The following is a 16941-nucleotide window of genomic DNA, read 5'->3' on the forward strand; positions in this document are numbered from 1 at the left end:
CGTGAGTCTCCAAACACCAGAAAAGTCCCTAATAACACCATTACAAGTCGTTAGATTAGTCGTTAGTCGCTTTTGACAACAATAAGTAGCCGGAGGGTTTGGAAAGCTGCCAAATTTAACGACAAAGTCGCCAAGTTGGCAACACTGCTTGCCCGGCCTTTGTACTCCTCCCCCGGATGACGTAGCAGAAGCGGGCGGGGATTGGATGACGTCAATCCAATCACCTCGGATGTTGCGAGGACGGGACGGCCAATGACATCAGAGGAACTGCACAGCTCATTTACATATGTGACCTGCTCTATCTAAATCAGTCGCATTGACCCAAAGACACATTTTGAGTTGTATACACTGTTGGAAAGAGGATATTCCTAGCTTTCTAATGATATCAGGATTGTTTTTGTACTCCAAATATTAAGCGAAATATGTCACATTATATAATGACTGTCACCGAGTCATCATTTTGAGAAAAAGGCCTTCAAAGTTTCCTCTTCTCTGGAATCCCTCGATCTGATTGATTATTAGCGGAGCACAGGGCCGGACTGGGACAGTCAGGCCGGGGAATTATACACCCAACCAGGCCACTACCAGTTTTCTTTTGTGTCATTTTCCTGGATTTATTTGTCAATATTTACAACGTTGCTGCCCATAGTGATAGCCATAAACTTTAAAACTACCCCAGAATAAACATATGGACATGGGTTACTATTTTAAAAAAAAAGTGCAAATCTATTTAGGAACCTATCCATGTGAACATATTTTAAGTGGAGGTGGACCTCAAATCCTCTAGGGGGGTCCGGGGACTTGCTCCCCCGGGAAGATTTTTTTTTTTAAATGTTGGACTTAAATGCATCAATCTGGTGCACTTTGAGGGGGAAATAAAGAGACTACACCCATATGAAACAGGACTGTATATATTTAAATAATCATAAAATCATAAGAACATGGCCATAACCAATAACATACCATATCCAATATGAAAAAACATTGAAACTTGTTTATTTATTTGTTTTTGGTTCATTTATAGTTAGCATGGCATAGTGTGTCTGGGCTCATTGGCTCATGAACCAGCCTCACCCGTCTCTCCCCTGCTCCTCTTTTAGGCAACAGCAAAGACTAGTTTTAGCTCTCAACAAGTTTTTAAAGTTTATCTTACCTTTTTTCACCTAGTTAACTTTTTTGAAAATTATTATTCATGCATATTTTACTAATCACTCCCCCTTCAAATGGAAATATGTGTTTACATAAATGGTGACCAAACCGTTTGAGACCCACAGAGAACTTAGACTAAGTTAACTATCTAAACACTCTAAAGTCCTTTACCTCACCTGAGCTGTAGTTATCAGTCTCTCAGTCTGACAGGAGAGGACTCTCCTCCACCTTGTTGACAGCTCATTATATCCGTTAGCGCCGCTAGCTAGCACCGGATGCTAACAACAACAATACACGTAACCGGTCTGATGAAAGTAGCCATGTCGGCAGGCCACATCATGGAGACAGCCAGTCACCCTCTGTGAGGCAGAGTCAGACCCACATTTGCGCAGCGCTGCGTTCACAATACATACATACAAAAAATTCCTCAGGCCAGCAGGCCACTTAACAGGCCAGTCCATCGGGAAACCTCCCGGTCCTCCCGATGGCCAGTCCGGGCCTGGCGGAGCAAATGATCAAAATACTACGGAGGGAAGATATTTTCGTTTGGAGGGGAAGCTCGCGAGTGTGTGTGTATACGTGTGTGTGTGTTTGTGTAATTTTGCGTTTGTGTGTATTGTGTTTGTTTCTCGGGGAAAACACTCACGAGTAACACCGGCTGTTCTATTTCGTATATGGCTTCGCCCTCTAAGGCTATCGCTATTGGGTTATCCCTCTGCACCCCCGCGCAGCACTGAAACACTTGTAGTCCACGCCCACCCGCTAGGTGGGCCCCACCCTCGGGCCTCCTTCCGGTATAAATAGGAAGGCGGCCCGGCAATCTGCTCCCTCTTTTCTTCAGCAACCAGCAGTACTGAAGCACAGGAAGATCAAATCATGAGCAATGATAGTGTCCGCGAGTGTCCCTCTTGCAAAACGGGATACATCATGAGCTATGATTTGCACCCAATATGCGAATCCTGCCTGGGGCCAGAGCACACGGACGCGGCTCTCAGCCAGCAGGTCGCATGTTCACATTGTGTTCGTCTCCCATCATCCGGCAGGAAGCGAAGGGCAACGCTCTAGCTGCTGCGGGTGAGGAGGACGATTGGCCCATCCAGAACAGGGGCAGCCTGTTTCTAGAGGTGAGTGGGGGGCAGGAGTCGGACGACTCCTACCCCGTCTCCCTCCATCGCTCGCCATGTGGCTCTCCCCTCCCCCCTCTTCCCCGGACGGGGGAGACGGGGTCGGAGCGAGATACAGGGGTGGGGGCCGAGCATGCGGTCCCCTTCTCCGTAGCCACGGCGCTACCGGCGTTGGGTGGCATTATGCTGGAGCTGCCGGAAATAATCAGCAAAGCAGCAGCATGCAGAGGTCTTCCCGTTCCCCGAGGACGGGAGAGGGTGGCTCTGGATGACATGGCCGGAGTGTTTTCCCGGGTTCAGACGGGCAGGAGTGACCCAATCTGGCCGCGCTTCCCCGCCATTAGGAGATACCAGGAAGGGACAGCGGCGAACCCGAGGACCCTGAGGGCTCCGGTGGCCACCTTTGTCCCCTTCACTAAGGTGGAGGGATTCACAGAGGAGGGTTTTCCAACCACCCCCGCTCTGGAACCGAGCTTAACGGCGTTCTTCGGGGTTAGGCAGGCCAACTTGATCGCCGGACGGCGCCCTATGTTGGCCGCCCCCAAGGACCAGTATGTCGCCCGCCAGGCTGACCGGGCGCACCAATGTGCATTTCAGGCGTCTGCAGCAGCGAACAACATCGCGTTGCTGACCAACTCGGTGGTGACGCTGGTCGAGCGGTCCACCACCGTGGCACCAGAGGAGGCGGAAGGCGGCAAGGCTGGACGCTCCGGTCAGCCCGGACGGGCTGTTCGGACCCCAGTTCCTGGCCATGGTTGAGGATGACACATCCGCCAGCACGTCGGCGACACCAGCGGCAGCAGCAGCAGCAGCTAACCCGGCCACAGCGGCAGACAGAGAGACACTCGCAGCAACAGCAGCCGAGGCGTCAGACTCGTCCGTCAGCGGCAGCTGGGGCACCGTCCGGCGCCTCCGCCCCCCCAGAGAAGGGGGGTAAGAAGGGAGTGAGGTACTCCCGTTCGGCGTCTGCTCCACGAGAGCCGCCGAGAAAACAGAGCCGGCCCTGACGGTTTTGGGGGGAGTGTGAGGGAAATAAAACAAGATTATTTCCCAACATGCTGTCTGAGTCATCAGTTGCAAATGTGTTTCACATATCCTCCACCCTGGGTGAACCGGCTGCCTATGACCTATCGGTTAATAGCCAGCAGGGTTCGTTACAAAAGCCTGCGCAATTTAATCTATCGATTAATAAGCTGCGGAGCACAGTAACTACACCAGCTGCCTCCAATCTGTTGATTAGTAGGCAGCAGGGTTCGCAGCAGAGGCCTGGTGGTTATAACTTTTCGGTTATTAAACCACAGACCTCCCGGCATTCCTCTGTCCGAGATATACCTCCTACACACGGTCATAATAACCCATGAGCGCCGTTATAACGCCTCATGTGGACAGCACTGCACACACCGCCACTCATCTCCTGAGCGTGTACACGCCTCATGATGACAGCCGGAGTGAAACGCAGCGTGTGGAGGCTTCCTCGCAGCCCTTTCGCCTCACGGGCAGTGGCGGCGAGGGCAATGGCGTGGCTCGTCACCATGACGACCATTACGGCACATCACAGAGAAGCCAGAACGGGGGAAGGAGCAGTATTCCAGGCTGAGTGCCCCAGCGGCAGCGCTCGCAGCGCCACGGCGTCAGGGATCGCTGCAGAATTCTGCTGGTTTTAACCTATCGGTTAATAAACTGCAGAGCTCGCTAAATAAGCCGGCTGCCACTAATCTGTTGATTAAGTAGACAGCAGGGCTCGCTGCAGAAGCCTGCCGGTTTTAACCCCTGTTAATAACCTGCAGAGCTCGCAGCATTCCTCTGTCCGAGATACGCCTCGTACACACAGCCTTAATAAACCCATGAACGTCGTTATATCGCTTCATGTGGGCAGCACTGTACACACCTCCATCCATCCCCTGAGCGTGTCATGATGAGAGTCGGAGTGAGACGCAGCATGTAGAGGCCCTCGCCTTGGGTTGCCTCACGGGCAGCGGCGGCAGGGGCTCTGGCGGGGCTCGTCACCATGACGACCGAAAACATATCTCGAGCACGTGCGCCCGCTCTCAGAGTTTTTCTCAGAGTGGCAGCGCGTGGGTCTGATGGACAGATGGATGAGCAGGCTGATCAGCAGAGGATACATCCTGCAGTTCGCCTCTCCCCCCCCCACAGTTCAATGGGATACAGGAAACACTCCTGTCCTCCCAGAAGCTATGTCTTGCTCTCCAATCCGAGCTGCTGGAACTCCTGTTGAAAGAGGATATTTCCAGGGTTCCTCAAAGGGAGGAAAGTCAGGGGTTTTCACTCCCGTTATTTTTCTAATCCCGAAAAAGACTGGGGCAATGAGACATCCTCGATCTGTCAGTATTCCACATGCTGACGATCAAACAGGTGCTGGAATGTGTTCACCAGGACGACTGGTTCACTTCCACCTGAAGGATGCATACTTCCACCTGAAGGATGCATACTTCCACGTACCCCTCATCCCGAAACACAGGAAATTCCTGCGTTTTCTCATTTCAGGGAATATCAGACCAGACAATCGTCTGCCGTTCGGATATTTCCTGGCTCCTCCCATTTTTGTGTAGAGAAGGCTGGAGCCACTACACAGAGGAGGGATGAGAGTGTGGTTTCCTCTGGACGACCTGCTATTTGCTGGCTCGCTCCAGGGAGGAAGTCGCTTTACAGACGGTACATCTCGTATCGCATCTGTCAAAGCCTGGGTTTCATAATAAATTGGAAGAAGAGCTGTCCTCTTCCTTCTCAGACAAATGTTATCTGGGAGAGGAATTAAACTCAGCCAGCAGAGCGCGGCAGCGAGTGGAGAAACTGACAGCTCTCCTCCGGCATGTCACAACCCACACAGCCCTCTCTGTGACGCAGCTGCTCGGCGTTGGCGTCAGCTGGTCACGTGATGATCCCCCAGGGTCTCTTCCAACAGGGGGACACTCCAGAGGTGGTTCATTCGCTGCAGAAGCCTGCTGTGTTTAACCTATTGGTTTATAAACTGCAGAGCTCGCGGCATTCCTCTGTCCCAGATATGCCTCCTACACATGGTCATAATAAATCCACGAGCACCGTTATAACGCCTCGTGTGGACAGCATACACACACCTCTCATCCTCTGGGCGTGCACACGCCTCATGAGGAGAGATGGAGTGAAATGCAGCGTGTGGAAACTCCCTCGCAGCCCTTTTGCCTAAAAGTGCACAGACAACAGGCCACGGCTATGGAAGCAGCCTACCTCAATCGCCAGGGAGGAGTACGATCTGCGCAGCTTCTGAACGCAACCAGGCGGCTGCTGTTCTGGGCGCGCACACACGTTGCTCTCCATCAGAGCAATGTATATTCCCGGCGAATTTAACCGAGGGGCTCGCAGAACGCAGCAGCCGTTGTATGCGAGGAGTATTGAGACTCAGACCTGTGTCACGCACACTGGCGCCTCAGTGGGATTTGGCTTGGGTGTTACGCGCACTAAAGCAAAGCCCCATTTGAACCTGATCAGGTTCCCCTTAAACTGTGTTCAGCCAAAGTAGTACTACTTTTGGCTCGATCAGAGAAAAGGGTGAGTGATTTGTCTGCGCTCTCGGTGGCTCCGTCAGCTCTCCGGATCCAAGGAGATGGCAGTTCAGCTGTTTTACGCCCTAACCCGGCTTCATGCCTAAGGTCATCACAACTCTTTTAGGTCAAGAGTGATCACCCTGGCTGGCTTATTCCCCCCTCCTTACAGGTCGGAGGAAGAAGCCACGTCTCATCTCCTCTGTCCTGCGCGCACGCTGTCCTGCTATGTGGTGCGCACTGTTTGTGCACTATAGAGAGCGCTCGATCGGGCAACCTCTGTCTGCACAACGGCTGTCACACTGGCTGTGTGAGGCTGTGTCGCAGGCATATGTCTCCTCTGGGGTGGAGCCCCCGGAGAACATTATTGCGCACTCCAGCAGAGGAATTCCTCCTCCACGGCTTTGCACGGAGGAATGTCAGTGGAAGATATTTGCACTGCTGCATCTTGGTCTTCCCCCTGTTCATGTATTCATTTTTATTTATCCTCTCTGACACACTCTGTACTGGGTGTCCTGTCGGAGTGAGTGACGTCAGGGAACCAGCTGTGCGCCTCTCTCCTGCCTCTCGGCACGCGGAGAGCGGCCCTTTTTTATGAGGGGCCGTGTAGGCCAAAATTCAAACTCACCTCGCACACACACTACTGAAAACATCTGGCCTTGCACACACACTATTGAAATACTCTCACATTCACTACTGAACACCTCACACACACACTACTGAAAATTAAGCCTCACACACACACTACTGAAAACATCTGGCCTTGCACACACACTACTGAAATACTCTCACATTCACTACTGAACACCTCACACACACACTACTGAACACATCTGGCCTTGCACACACACTACTGAAATACTCTCACATTTACTACTGAACACCTCACACACACACTACTGAAAATTAAGCCTCACACACACACTACTGAAAACATCTGGCCTTGCACACACACTACTGAAATACTCTCACATTCAATACTGAACACCTCACACACACACTACTGAAAATTAAGCCTCACACACACACACTACTGAAATCCTCTCACATTCACTACTGAACACCTCACACACACACTACTGAAAACATCTGGCCTTGCACACACACTATTGAAATACTCTCACATTCACTACTGAACACCTCACACACACACTACTGAAAATTAAGCCTCACACACACACTACTGAAATCCTCTCACACTCACTACTGAAATCCTCTCACACTCACACACACACACACACACACACACACACACACACACACACACACACACACACACACACACACACACACACACACACACACACACACACACACACACACACACACACACACACACACACACACACACACACACACACACACACACACACACACACACACACACACACACACACACACACACACACTACTGAAATCATCTGGCCTTGCACACACACTACTGAAATCCTCTCACATTCACTACTGAACACCTCACACATACACTACTGAAAATTAAGCCTCACACACACACTACTGAAATCCTCTCACATTCACTACTGAACACCTCACACACACAATACTGAAAATTAACCTCACACACACTCCTGAAAAGCATTTTACTGAAAGGTTCTCAGTAGGGAATGTGCATGTGTTTCACCGATGTGTAGGGTTGGGTACATATATACATATATATATATATATATATATCTGTTTGTTTAAAGTTTCCAGGTGATGCAGACAGACCAGAGGATGCTGACCACGAGAGACAGACCTATTCCTAACATCAGTGAACTTCAGCATGGACTCAAAGGTACAAAGACTCCTTTCATACTGTACAAAGAATCGAGAAGCGTTCTGGTTTAAATAGATAAAGTAACAACTATAATCAGCTTTCACATTTCAATGTATTTAAGGCAATTATTATTTTACATTGTGAGAATTGCTACCATTTGTCTCTACATATTGTCTGTAAAAGACGTGGTAAAAGTGGTTCTTGCAGTGAGACAACCGATCAGTTGAATATTATTTAATAATAAGATATTTTAATGTTGATTAACTGCAGACTGTTCATTCATAATCTGATTATCTTTGTAGTACAAAGTGATGAATTAAAAAAACACATTAAAAGTAAAAAAATACATTATTTCTACAGCCGCTAAATAAAGAAACCTCTTTCATAAATAACACACTTGCTCTGCAATAATGTCATATGTTTCTTGTCATTTCTGTTAGGAAAGGACACACCTGAAGGACACAACTGCCTCACCGTTTTCTCAGAGGGGCAAGAAGAAAATGAAAAGCTGATTTCAGATTAAAGACCAATACAAGACATTCACTAAGAAACTACACTTTTATTGTGAACACAAAGTCAAACAGGACCATCATTTGTTTGTGACAGCTGAGCCCAGTATGGGCTCACAGATGCAGTTAGGGGGTTTCTTCATCAGGCCTGGTCCTCCTCCATCAGGCCACGTCCTCCTCCATCAGGCCACGTCCTCATCCCAGAGAAAGACCTCTCCACCTCAGTCCTCTCCAGCCAAACCCACAGACAGGACATCCGTCATGCTGAGGTTTCTCCCAAAGTCTCTGCAGGCTGTCTCAATTGATCCACACTGTGAATATGAGGGGGAAATGTGTGTCATAAATGCTTTAGACAATAAGAAATATGAAGTTAACTGTAAGGAATGGCTCATTCTTTTTTAAATAGACAAAACTATTACTGTATTTCAATATCTCACGTCTGAAAGTTTAATTTAAAAGAAGAAGAGGCCGCAAAAATAAACATTGGTCTATCAATAAATGTAGTTGATTTTGTCTTTTTAATTGTTTAAAGTAGATAGAACTGGTACTTAAGAGTTTGAATACAGTCTGGTTGCGGAGGAGGCACACAGGTAAGAGCATATAGCTACCATCACATGTAACTAAGCTTGACTTGAATTTATTAAAAGTATAATTAAGTAACAGCAACAAATCATGCAAAAATGTGAATCTTTGCTGGGTCCACTGTTGAATTTACCACATATTGTATATTTTTTAAACCTTAAGGCATTTATAGATTTGTATGCAAGTAATATCCCAAAACTCAATACCTTAGATTATTATTGACGTAACGTAAAACGTGCAGACCGGGAATAAAAATACTTTTATTTCTCTTTTTTGGTTTGCAGGGGAGTCACCTTCCACGGAGCCCATTTGCTGTAGTATTATCCTAACAAAGAAAACAAGAGGGAACAACCCTTATTTAGGTTTTTTAAAAAGTGACAATATCAGCTTGCATTCATCCGACACAAATACGACACAGGGTATTGTCTAATTGCTGGTTGTCTTGTGTTTTTATGGGATTTGGATAAGGGATTTATTCTGTAAAATATTTTTGAATGGTTTTCACTTAATACTGTTATAAAGTCGGCTGCGGACAGCCGGGCTGTAGTAAATAGTGCAGCAGATCTACACAGCTAGCTCGCTAGTTAGCATTATTAACGTCAGTTATTTATGTACATTTTCAAGTTCTATTTCGTATATGGCTTCGCCCTCTAAGGCTATCGCTATTGGGTTATCCCTCTGCGCCCCCGCGCAGCACTGAAACACTTGTAGTCCACGCCCACCCGCTAGGTGGGCCCCACCCTCGGGCCTCCTTCCGGTATAAATAGGAAGGTGGCCCGGCAATCTGCTCCCTCTTTTCTTCAGCAACCAGCAGTACTGAAGCACGAGAAAGAATCATGAGCAGCAATGATCATATCCGCATGTGTCCTTCGTGCAATACAGGATATATCATGAGCTATGATTTGCACCCGATATGCGCATCCTGCCTGGGACCAGAGCACGCGGACGCGGCTCTCAGCCAGCAGATCGCATGTTCTCACTGTGTGCGTCTCCCATCATCCGACAGGAAGCAAAGGGCGGACGCTCTAGCTGCTGCGGGTGAGGAGGATGACTGGCCCATCCAGAACAGGGACAACAACCTGTTTCTGGAGGCGAGTGGGGGGCAGGAGTCGGACGACTCCTACCCCGTCTCCCTCCATGGCTCGCCATGCGGCTCTCCCCTTCCCCCTCTTCCCCGGACGGGGGAGACAGGGTCGGAGTGAGAGTCAGAGGTGGCGGCCGAGCACGTGGTCCCCTTCTCCGTGTCCACGGCGCTACCGGCGTTGGGTGGCATTATGCTGGAGCTGCCGGAGATAATCGGCAAAGCAGCAGCATGCAGAGGCCTCCCCGTTCCCCGAGGACGGGAGAGGGTGGCTCTGGATGACATGGCCGGAGTATTTTCCCGGGTTCAGACGGGAAGGAGTGACCCGATCTGGCCGCGCTTCCCCGCCATTAGGCGTTACCAGGAAGGGGCAGCAGCGAACCCGAGGACCTTAAGGGCTCCGGTGGCCACCTTTGTTCCCTTCACTAAGGTGGAGGGGTTCACGGACGAGGTTTTTCCAACCACACCCGCTCTGGAACCGAGCTTAACGGCGTTTTTCGGGGTTAGACAGGCCAACTTGGTCGCCGGACGGCGCCCTATGTTGGCCACCCCCAAAGACCAGTATGTCGCCCGCCAGGCTGACCGGGCGCACCAGTGTGCGTTCCAGGCGTCGGCAGCAGCGAACAACATCGCGTTGCTGACCAACTCGGTGGTGACGTTGGTCGAACGGTCCACCACCGTAGCTCCAGAGGAGGCAGAGGAGATCGCTAAGGCGGCCAGCACGGTAGTCACGCTGTGCGCAGCCGTGGCAGTCTCCCAGGCTAGAATCACGGCCTGGATGATTCAGATCCAGCGCCACCTGTGGTTGCAGCAGGCAGCGGTGACAGAGCCAGCCAGGAAGGTTCTGCTGGATGCTCCGATCAGCTCGGACGGGCTGTTCGGACCCCAGTTCCTGGCCATGGTCGAGTCTATGAAGGCGGCATCGGAGCAAGCGGAGGACATCCGCCAGCACGTCAGCTGGCTCCAGCCAGCGGTGAAGCCGCAACGGCTCCAGCGGCAGCAGCAGCAGCAGCCAACCCAGCCACAGCGGCAGACGGACAGACACCCACAGCAGCAACAGCCGAGGCGTCAGACTCGTCCGTCAGCGGCGGCGGGGGCACCGTCCCACGCCTCCAGGGCACCGTCCCGCGCCTCCGGCCCCCCACCAGAGAGGGGGGGTAAGAAGGGAGTGAGGTACTCCCGTTCGGCGTCTGCTCCACGAGAGCCGCCGAAGAAACAAAGCCGGCCTTGACGGTTTGGGGGGGAGTGTGAAGGAAATAAAAAAAGATTATTTCCCAACATGTTGTCTGAGTCATCAGTTACAAATGTATTTCACATATCCTCCACCCTGGGTGAACCAGCTGCCTATGACCTATCGGTTAATAGCCAGCAGAGTTCGTTACAAAAGCCTGCACTATTTAATCTATCGATTAATAAGCGGCAGAGCACAGTAACTACACCAGCTGCCTCCAATCTGTTGATTAGTAGGCAGCAGGAGTCGCTGCAGAGGCCTGATGGTTATGACTTTTCGGTTATTAAACCACAGACCTCGCGGCATTCCTCTGTCCGAGATATGCCACCTACACACGGTCACAATAAGCCCATGAGCGTGGATATCACTGCACACACCCCGATCCATCCTCTGAGCGTGTACGCGCGTCATGATGAGAAGCGGAGTGAAATGCAGCGTGTGGAGGTTTATTCCTGTCGGTTAATAGCCAGCAGGGCTCATTGCTAAAACCTGCACTATTTAATCTATCGATTAATAAGCGGCAGAGCACAGTAACTACACCAGCTGCCTCCAATCTGTTGATTAGTAGTGTTAGAAATTAAAATCAATGTTTTATGGCATAATGTACCTTAAACATACCGTCAGTTTAAATGCTATTTTATTCTGGAAAAACACGGAAGTTCTCAATACCAAGCTTTTATTCTGAAAATCCTTCATGACGACATCCGGGACTACCTTCCATTAGTATCATTAAAGTGGCTATTGACGCCGTTAACATGTATTACATATAAAGTTATGAAAGAGATAAGGAGGAGAAAAGGTATGTGGAAGTAAGCAATGAATGTAAAATGCCGAAATCCTCTGTTTAACGCGATATCGGACACAGGAGAACGAGGGGGGAAGTCCCCTACGTCACTACAGCTCCCAGAGAGGAGGAGCAAACAGCGAACAGCCAAAGCGGGAAGGACGAATGCTTGTAAGGTCTCTTCTGCACGGCCATCACAGGGAGAGGAAGCTGCAGCCTTTCTCTGCCACCTACACACGGTCACAATAAGCCAACCTGATCTCACCAGAATGCGTGACTCCACCACGACTCCTTAACACCACATTGCGTGGTGGAGTCACGAACTTTGTTACATTTGCGTGTCTGCACCACGCAAACAACCCCAATGTAAAGTGAATGAGGCTCCTTTGTCGTGGTGCACACACGCATTTCTACCACATCCTGCAGTGAGCTTTTATTCTATAAAACGTTTTTAAAATCTACTTTATAGCTTGTAGTAACTCACGGGAGGCTTCTTTTATTTTATTTGTATTCATAATAATTTTTATTTTTTGTCAGAATGTATTATGGTGCATTAGTTACGAATTTTTGTTCTCAAAAAACAGTGCATTGTGTGTAATACAACTGTGATTTGTATTACATTAGTTAGTTTTTAAGGAAGACCTTCAGCTGTGTCAAATAGATTGTTCCCTTTAGTTAACGTTTTTTAAAAGAACATTATATTCCGATTTGATCATGTCCCCTTTATTGTATTACGGAGAGCAATGTGAGCATTCCCATTGGATAACGGAGGATTTTACACCCGGAAGTAAGCATTCTCTTTACTGTCGATTGATTTTACAGTGATATCTGCATTACTGATCAACTTAAAAACACCAGATTATTACAAGCTATAAAGTAGATTTTAAAAACGTTTTATAGAATAAAAGCTCACTGCAGGATGTGGTAGAAATGCGTGTGTGCACCACGACAAAGGACAAAGGAGCCTCATTCACTTTACATTGGGGTTGTTTGCATGGTGCAGACACGCAAATGTAACAAAGTTCGTGACTCCACCACGCAATGCGGTGTTAAGGAGTCGTGGTGGAGTCACGCATTCTGGTGAGATCAGGTTGTAACAAGCCCATGAGCGCCGTGGTAACGCCTCATGTGGATATCACTGCACACACCCCCATCCATCCTCTGAGCGTGTACGCGCGTCATGATGAGAATGCAGCGTGTGGAGGTTTCCTCACAGCCCTTTCGCTCTAGGCCAGGGGTGGGGAACCTCCGGCCCCCGGGCCGTATACGGCCCGCGAGACCTTTTGGTACGGCCCTCGAGGTAATTTATAAACACACGCAAAAAAGAAAAAAATGAAAGAAATCTAGACCGCAAAAAAATTAAACAAGTGAGTGCCTGTTTTTCCTGGCCACGATCAGGGTCCTTGAACACAACATGTCATCACGTGATATATGTCTCGTCTGACAGGGGTGTAGTGCTGACGGAGAGCACCAGAACACCGCTCCGGCACTTCCAAAAATTGCAGTAGCCTACCCATAAGGAGCCGTACACATGCCGCAGTTTTTGCGTGGCTGTGTCTTTGGTTGAAAGCCCAGTGGCGATCTGTTCATGACTGTCATACTGATCATACAGTCAATAACTTTGTTGTTATTAGCATCTGGTTAGCTAGATATGCTAACGAATATAAGAAGCTTTTTCTCCAACCAGTTAGGTAAAGGCACATCTTTATATGATCATTATTATAAAAAAATAAGATAATAAAGTAAACAGGTATAAAATACTATATAACAGTAAAAAAAAGTTGTTATTAATAAACAAGAATACAGTTTGAAAGCGGAGTGATTTGTAAAATGTCCATAAAGAAAAAGTAAATCTGTTTACAGTTCTGTTTCATATGGGTGTTGAGTTGAGAGATGTATCCATAGAGCTACTAATTTTGCTCTCAAATTGCACCAGATTGATGCTTTTAACTTCAACATTTAAAAACAAAATCTTCCCGGGGGAGCATACCCCCCGAACCCCCCTAGAGGAGGTTAGGTCCCCCCCCACTTAAATCATGTCCACATGGATAGGAAACTAAATACATTTACACACATCTTGTGTCCATATCTTTCTGTTTTGGTGGTCATGCCACACCGTGCACGTGCATGCATGCACGAGGTCAATCATTTGTACGGCCCTCGGAGGATGTTGAAAAAATTGAAATGGCCCTTGAGAGGAAAAAGGTTCCCCACCCCTGCTCTAGGCCCACCTTGGGTTGCCTCACGGGCAGCGGCGGCGAGGGCTTTGGCGTGGCTCGTCGTCATGACAACCACAACACATCTCGAGCATGTGAGCCCGCTCTCAGAGTGTTTCTCGGAGTGGCAGCGCGTGTGTCTGATGGACAGATGGATGAGCAGGCTGATCAGCAGAGGGTACACCCTGCAGTTCGCCTCCCCCCCCCACAGTTCAACGGGATACAGGTGACACGCCTGTCATCCCGAGAACAGTGTCTTGCGCTCCAAGCAGAGCTACGGGAACTCCTGTTGAAAGAGGCTATTTCCAGGGTTCCTCAAAGGGAGGAAAATCAGGGGTTTTCACTCCCGTTATTTTTCTAATCCCGAAAAAGACTGGGGCAATGAGACATCCTCGATCTGTCAGTATTCCACATGCTGACGATCAAACAGGTGCTGGAATGTGTTCACCAGGACGACTGGTTCACTTCCACCTGAAGGATGCATACTTCCACGTACCCATCATCCCGAAACACAGGAAATTCCTGCGTTTTCTCATTTCAGGGAATATCAGACCAGACAATCGTCTGCCGTCGGATATTTCCTGGCTCCTCCCATTTTTGTGTAGAGAAGGCTGGAGCCACTACACAGAGGAGGGATGAGAGTGTGGTTTCCTCTGGACGACCTGCTATTTGCTGGCTCGCTCCAGGGAGGAAGTCGCTTTACAGACGGTACATCTCGTATCGCATCTGTCAAAGCCTGGGTTTCATAAGAAATTGGAAGAAGATAAACTCAGCCAGCAGAGCGCGGCTCTCGTGGCAGCGAGTGGAGGAACTGACAGCTCTCCTCCAGCATGTCACAACCCACACAGCCCTCTCCGTGACGCAGCTGCTCGGCGTTGGCGTCAGCTGGTCACGTGATGATCCCCCGGGGTCTCTTCCAACAGGGACACACACCAGAGGTGGTTCATTTGCTGCAGAAGCCTGCTGTTTTAAACCTATTGGTTTATAAACTGCAGAGCTCGCGGCATTCCTCTGTCCCAGATATGCCTCCTACACACGGTCATAATAAATCCACGAGCACCGTTATAACGCCTCGTGTGGACAGCATATACACACCTCTCATCCTCTGGGCGTGTACGAGCCGCATGATGAGAGACGGAGTGAAATGCAGCGTGTGGAAACTCCCTTGCAGCCCTTTGCCTAAAAGTGTGAGGCTGTGTCGCAGGCCAACCCTGTCTCCTAAAAATTACGTTCCCACAGAACTAAACTGCATTCTGAATTACGTTTAGCTAGAAACGTATTTACTCCCACGTTACGATCGTTATGAATGTATCTCAAATACGTTTATTTTCTACATATCTTCTAGAAACATATTTTCTCCCACGTTACGTTCCTTATGAACGTATCTTAAATACCTTTATTTTCTACATATTGTTATCTGTGTGTGATTATTCTAGCATCCAGGACAGAAGTTTAAAAAGGAGACTAAATGGAGTCTCTGAGAAGGTTCAAATTGGTACTTTAATTAATAAAAAGCGTGATAATGTCACAAACAGAATATAGTCCGAACAGAAATACAGCTGTGATTTCTGGCTCTGGTAGTGAAGAAAAGAGACCGTCTCCTCAGGTTGTGCTGAATATATATCCTCTGCTGGCTCCTCCCTGCGGGCCGGCTCTCAACATCCGTTGTTACGCATATCAGAGGATAAAGACATTGTACATTCAATATATATCTAAACACGCCTTTTCTCTTCCTTAACTCTTTCATGACTTTTCATTTAATACATTCTAAACGCTGTAATCAATACTCCTAAAAATACAGGAAATACTTCACAGCAGTTTGGTTTCCGGTCAGTCTGAATGTTGTCACATGCTAACCACATCTGTAAACAATAACGTAATCAAATAAACTGTACCTTATCCAACAATAATAATATCTCGACGTTTATAGTTGTAGTGTTGAAATCAGTAGGTTTCGATGTGCAACATCATATCATATTGGTGCTAAATTCACCTCTATAGTAAATGGTATATTAGCCTCATGCTAACCGGAGATGAAGGATTTTCAGAATAAAAGCTTAACAAGTTCTTGTGCACAAGAACTTCTGGTTTTTCAGTGTAAAACAGCAATTAAACTGACTGTGTGTTTAAGGTGCACTATGCTCTCAAAACATTGATTTTAATTTCTAACAGTCCCTCCTTACACACCTAAAAGGTGTGTATAATACTGAAATCAATGAGTTCTTCATCTGAACTTTGCATAGTACATAACTCATATCAAAAACATACAATAAAATGGAATGGCTTTAATATCAACCTTAGAAAAATACAAAAATACTTTGACTGTTCAAACATAAAAGTTTTCCCTTGTGCATAACTTCTAGTGTTAATATTCAATATGGTTCTTCAAAATAGCAGCATTCTTCAAAATAGCAGCAATAGCTTGGTATCAGAACATTTCTTCCTCCCTCCTTTCACAGAAACCGTTCTCATACCACGCTCAGTTTTAAGGCACTTGTTTTTACAAAGTGAAAAGAAACGACCCATTTTAGAATATCAATGATCCATACAACATGTGATCCATCATCTTAGAACAGTATGGCTAATAAAGAATAAAATAAAATATCTTGTACCAGTTTAATGTAATAATAAAAAAAAAAAATACACCATCTTGAAATAGTATAGGATAATAATGAAAAATAAACAATACACTATCTTGGAATAGTATAGGATAATAATGAAAAATAAACAATACACTATCTTGGAATAGTATAGGTAAATTGAAATGGATTCACTCCATTTTATCATTTTATTTTGCTCACTTCTTCACATGATTTCATCATTTAAAGAATCACATCGGCTGGACATTCATTGAATAATCTCATCTCTGAACATCCATATCATTTAAACTCATTCAAACTAACTCATCATTTTCCTCAACATCTGTATATGGGGGTGGATCGTCCGGTTCTG

At 47.6% G+C, this 16941-nt stretch overlaps 1 long non-coding RNA gene across 1 annotated transcript in view; it reads right to left on the reverse strand.

Annotated features, from left to right (window-relative positions):
• Positions 1–8130: 8130 nt before the first annotated feature.
• The window catches only part of LOC139434526 (uncharacterized), a 44164-nt gene continuing 35353 nt past the window's right edge, over positions 8131–16941 (reverse strand). Inside the window, exon 3 of the long non-coding RNA XR_011643870.1 lies at positions 8131–8406. This is a non-coding gene — a long non-coding RNA (uncharacterized lncRNA). The remainder of the gene's footprint in view (positions 8407–16941) is intronic.

The sequence above is a fragment of the Pseudochaenichthys georgianus genome, chromosome 1 (genome assembly GCF_902827115.2).
Source record: "Pseudochaenichthys georgianus chromosome 1, fPseGeo1.2, whole genome shotgun sequence".
NCBI classification, from domain to species: Eukaryota; Metazoa; Chordata; class Actinopteri; order Perciformes; family Channichthyidae; genus Pseudochaenichthys; species Pseudochaenichthys georgianus.